Raw genomic sequence first — 5,846 nt, 5'->3', positions numbered from 1 at the left:
GTGGGCGAACTTCCTGCCATTAAGGATAATAACACTGTCTTGGTCATTATTGACTATTTCACGAAGTATGCCGTTTTTGTTCCATGTTCCAGTCTGCCTACGGCCCCCGTATTAGCTGACCTGGTATGCATACACATTTTTCAACATTTCGGTTTGCCTTCGATCATGGTGTCGGACAGAGGTTCCCAATTTACTTCGCGCTTTTGGAGAGCGCTTACATCTTCTTTACTGATTGACGATCGGTTCTCCTCTGCCTTCCACCCTCAAAGCGACGGACAGACGGAACGGCTCAATGCCACTATGGAGCAGTATTTGGGATGTCTGTGCCTCCAGTTCCAGTTTTCTTGGTTATCTGCTTTGCCATTGGCTCAATTCGCTTATAACAATTCTCTTCATTCCGACACGGGTGTTTCTCCATTCTTCGCCCTTTTTGGTTTTCACCCGCGGTCTCTGCCATTGGATCCATCTATACCTATGGATAACCCAGCAGCAATGGCTAGTGTCAGGGATATGGACCAGTTGCATCAGGATGTTCAATTGCATCTCCTACGTTCACAAGTTTCAGCCAAGAAATCGGCCGATGCCCATCGTAAACCTGCTCCTGCCTATTGCCCGGGCATGAAGGTCTGGCTTTCTACCCGTAATTCTGGTAAGAGGTCTCTTCTACCCAAATATGTGGGACCCTATGTCGTCACGGAAGTGATTAATCCAGTCGCTGTGTGCTTGTCGTTACCGGCAGCTTGGAAAATCCATCCTGTTTTCCATGTGGCTTTGATTAAGCCTTGCCTCAAGGGTACGTGTCTGCCTGATCGTCCTGCCCCTGTGCTGATTGATGGGAAGGAAGAGTTTGAGGTCTCCGCCATCCTGGACGTGAAAGTTTCTAGGGGTTCTGTGTTCTATCTAGTAGATTGGAAAGGCTGTGGTCCAGAGGATCGCACTTGGGAACCCCTGTCAAACCTGCACTCACCTGCCCTGCCGCGAGCTTTCCATGCCGCCAGGGGGTTGCCGAGGCCTTTGTGGGTGGATACTGTTACAAAACCCCCTTCCCTCGGTGCCTCCGCCGTATGGCAACGCTGGAGGTTACCATGGAGACGGGGACTCCCATTCTCACAGTCCCGATTCCGTGGAAGTCATGTGACTTCACTGTCACATTTACGGCGGGATAGGCTCTGACCCGCTACACCTAAGAGGTGTTCAAAAGAAGCCCGCGGAGACCAGAACGCTGCTTCTAATTAGCGTTACTTTACCGGACTTACTTACCTTGTGCTGATCTGTATTTTGACCTTGGATTTCCTTCATCGACCCTTCTTTGCCTGTTCCTTGGATTTGTCGACTCGGCTTCTTCGACAGTGGTCTCGTCCGTCTGCCGAACCCCTTGCCTCCGGGCCCCATTCTACACTTACCTTCTGCTGGTTCCGCAGTGTATTTCCTTATCACTGCAATCCCTTCCAGCCTTGTGCAAGCGGTGCTGTGAACTCCCAGCTGCCCAGAACCTCCAGCCTTGCGCAAGCGGTGCTGTGAACTCCCAGCCGCCCAGAAGTCTCTATTCATCACGTTTCATAGCTGCCTAAGAAGAACTGCTGCCTTTCATGCCTAAAGTAAGACTGTTCTATCTCCTTTGTCAGTACTGTTGTATATTCGTGGCTTGGACATTTTTCTCAGGATTGAGATTCGAGTTACTGTGCCTGCCCTGCTTTCCTCTGGATCAACTTAACTGGAATACTTCAACATCATAAGTGATTACTGTGCACCTGAACGCTATCCTGAGCCAGTGCACCATCCCGGACCTAGTTGCGTCCCATACTAATTACCTATTTTTTATTTTATCCTGACGTTGATTTTCCTATCTCTAACTCTCTCCTATTAGGGTAAGCTGTCCAACTTATTTCTGTACATTCTGGGATTCTGTACGGGCATAATTAAGGTTAATCCAACATTTCTTTCTTTTTCTCTTTCTTAGTAGTTGCCTCTCGACTACTCTTCAAGCCTCCCTTTCAGGTATTGTTCTCTCTTGCAAACACCGTACTTGTGTTATGTTACCCAATCATTGCCTTGTAACAGTGTTTCCTTTTTTTCCACAGCTTGGTATAACGGTGTGGGTATCTCCGCTCTTTTGGGTAACCAATTCCTTTGCTTGTATTAACTCTAACAACAAAGGGGTGTGTTGCATTAAAGAGCTCCTCAGGTTGAGGAGGTCTGGTTCTGGTGAGTTCAATATCTTGAACATACCAGCTTAGACTGAAGGCTTACCGGAGCTGCTCCCTCTACCCTAGTGTCCAAAGGTCGAGCAACGCCCCGACCTGTTCAACTAGCGGTGAGTAACAGTGTGTGGTTCTGGGGTATCGCAGCTCAATCCCGCATGTTCTCTAGGGGGTGGTCTTGAAAGTTCTTGTGAGTGTGTGGTTCTGGGGTATCGCAGCTCAACCCTGCATGTTCCTTGGGGGGTGGTCTTGAAAGTCCTTGTGAGTGTGTGGTTCTGGGGTATTGCGGCTCATCCCTGCATGTTCTCTAGGGGGTGGTCTTGAAAGTCCTTTTGAGTGTGTGGTTCTGGGGTATCGCAGCTCAACCCTGCATGTTCTCTAGGGGGTGGTCTTGAAAGTCCTTGTGAGTGTGTGCTTCTGGGGTATCGTAGCTCAACCCCGCATGTTCTCTAGGGGTGGTCTTGAAAGTCGCTGTTCTGAGAGGTGCAGGTTCGCGTAGTGGGCACTGTTTCTCGTCTCAGCGATGTCCAGCAGTGATTTAAGTGAGATGCTAAATCGATGAGGGGGCGGGGGCTCTCGTTGGGAGGCGTGGACTATGAACATGTTCTTAGGTAACGCCCCTAACAAGAGCCTCCCTCGCCTAAGGGGCTGGGGAGGGCACTGGTGAAAGCAGGGAAGCTGGGGCGCACTGGAATATTGCCTTTGGTACACCATTGAGGCGCACCAACGGTGTGACACCGGCGCACCCAAGCTCTCAGACCAGCAGGCGGCCCTTCATTCAAGGAGCCATGTGGTTAAAAACCACAGGCTCCTTGAGTAAAAGGTCGGCCTGCCGTGTAATGTCTGTGTACTCAAAAACAGGAGAAGGGCTGGAGGCCTTAAAGGGCTTTGTGCTGCGTGATGACTCTTTACTCGAAACAAAAGGAGAGACCGGGCCCTCCAGCCCTCCTTCTGTTTCTGAGTACAAAGTCATCAGGCAGCCCATGTGCTGAATCCAAGGTTACACGGGCTGTCTGCAGGTGTTAGTACTTCGGTTTAGAAAAAAAGAAAAGACACTTTTCTTTTTTTCTAAACGTAAGTACTGACACCTGCAGGCAGCCCATGTAACTGTGTAACCGTGCAACGCTTCAGCTACACAGGCAGCCTGAGGTCTCGGCGTGGCAGGGTCCCAGCTCCAGAACCCTTTCTGGAGACTACTGGGGCTCAACCCCAGCTAGCTCCGGCCCACTTAAAGCCCTACTGTCCAGGATGATCGACTCAGTCTTTTGAAATGTGCTGTGCTTCTCTTGATGTTTGCATGCAGTGACGTGGATGACTGTGAGTGAGTGGAGCAGATCCTCATATTTTGATGTCCGATATCTTGGCATGCGAGGTGCTGCTTGAGTGTTCACTGTGGTGAAGTCACCCAGCAATGCTCATGTGTTCACTGTGGTGAAGTCACCCGGTGATCCTCATGTTGTGACAAATCAACTTCCGGGGCACCAGTGGTCCAGGGATGAATATCGGTTTCTAAACCATCAATCAGCCCCACACCTCTAGTACACCAGAAGGGATCCGAACAGATTGAAACAGTCAATTATAAACCTCCTTGACCAATTTTTGGTAACGTGGACGGAACAGCAGGCTTATCTACGCAAGGTCGTGGATCGTTGGTTAGTTGTAACACAGCAAAAAATACAATTATTACCCAATGATAAAAGGGACTGTCCAGTCAAGGTTGCATAAAAATATCTACTTTATTATTATTACAACCAATAGTTCTAGCACACGACAAAATACAACCCACTCTGTAAAGGAACACAGAGGACAGACAGTTACTCAAAGGAAAGGGATGCACTCTGGATACTGACAGGAGGGTAGTCGGTAAAGCAATTAGTCTTAACTGTTGAATGTTATTTGGTTTCAGCAACAAGGGAGCAAGGGTTTGTAAATGTCACTAGGGGTCTCCGGGGAAGGACCAGGGGGACAGAACCACAATGCACCTGGTGCTTGAGATGATCTCGGTGCTTATCAGCGTCAAATTGGTTCCAGGAGGCTCTGCAGCTCCTGCGACAGAGTTCAAGACGGGAGACAGCTGCAGGTATCAGGCGGCAGGCAGTTCGGCAAGTGAGTCTGTACGGGCGGCTGCAGGCTGGCCTACACAGCGGCTCGGAGTCAAGAATCGCTATCTCTATACTGGTTGGCGGACCTGGAACACTGGTTGAGGCGTCTCAGATGGCTTTAGTGACTGCAGCGTGACAATAGTCAGTAGTGCAGCCAGTCGCGGTTTGTGTGCTCGACTGCCTCGAAAATGTCCTAAAAAGATGGACACTGGTTGATGCTTGTGTGGTACTCTTCCTCTTCGCAGGGCTTGTGGTGTCCTTTCAAGGTGGATGGCCAAAGCTGAGGTGAGTGTTTGCAGGCAACGGCCTTATCCTTTATTCAGAGACTCTCTGGAACTTCCCACCTAGGGAGCTTGCTGGTAGAACCTAGCAGGGCATGCTGTGTGCTGGCTTGGTACCGGTTCTGGATCTGCTGGATGGGTTCTCTGAGTCCGGTATCTCCCTCTGTTCCATGGGAGATGTTTAGGGGAGGGATCTTGCTTCCCTCTTGGAAATACTGGCCTTCCTTCACTGGCGGAAGATGTAAGGTAGACTGTACCTTCAGCCAGGGTCCAAATGAGTCATTCTTCTTACTCCTTTCGAAGTCATCACACAATCGCCTAAGTGAGGGGTTCAGCCCTCCTTTAAAGCCAAATGGGCCCCAGTGATTGGTGCAGGCTAAGCCTACCTTAATGAACCAATCCTGGGTCCACACAAACAATCTTCTGTTATACTGCCACAGGAAAGGTAAGGGGTGACAACATATACTCCTAAGTCCCACCCATCTTCCTGTCTGTTGTAGATCAAAGTGTCTCTCTGGTTAACTGAGACCTCTGTGACTCTTTATCAAAGCGCAGGTCTCCCTTGAAGTTTCTGATGAGAGCAGACTTCCTGTTGCCCTTAAATCACATACTTCACCCTCTGAAACAGGTCCACTCTGCAAGGGTTGCCTACGGTACTAGTGGACCCAGACATGCCAATCACTGTCCTTCATACAGAGGGGTGGGAACTAACTTCAAGTTGACACATTGCATATGAAAGAGGTGCTAGTCCCGCCTTCTTGTAGTCTGTCCTGACACCAAGCCCCTTTAAAAGGCTTGCTTCAATTATTTCTCATTAGTATGCAGTGCCACCAGCCAAACTAGACAATAGGGGGGCAGATCCATGGGGCATTTGATGCTTTAATTAGGCTGCCCATGGCTGGGGGAAGGTGTGCCTTCCCCCTTCTTGAGATGCATTGATGTACCTGTAGCTGTCACATTCCAGCTGAACATGACAGGGTAGGACAGCGCCTGTAGGCTGTGTCCTCCCGTAGTACACGTGACTCTGTATTTCATGCAGTGAGCAGGGAAAATTTGTGCAGAATGGCCCCACACATTTTCGGAGGTTGGACTCCCGTCATTAATTTTTATTACCAAAAAAAATCAAAAAAGCCCAGGCAAGCGCACACTCCCCGTGCGGATGGTTGATTTCCTCACATGCCCCCCAGCCTCAACATGTGAACCACCACCCCACTGAGGGTCTGGTTCATCATCAAGGTTAAAGTACCTGCTGAGGCCATCTG

The sequence above is a fragment of the Ambystoma mexicanum genome, chromosome 13 (genome assembly GCF_040938575.1).
Source record: "Ambystoma mexicanum isolate Mex_15411 chromosome 13, UKY_AmexF1_1, whole genome shotgun sequence".
Classification (NCBI taxonomy): domain Eukaryota; kingdom Metazoa; phylum Chordata; class Amphibia; order Caudata; family Ambystomatidae; genus Ambystoma; species Ambystoma mexicanum.
The sequence above is the reverse complement of the archived record's forward strand: the minus strand, read 5'-3'. Positions refer to the sequence as shown.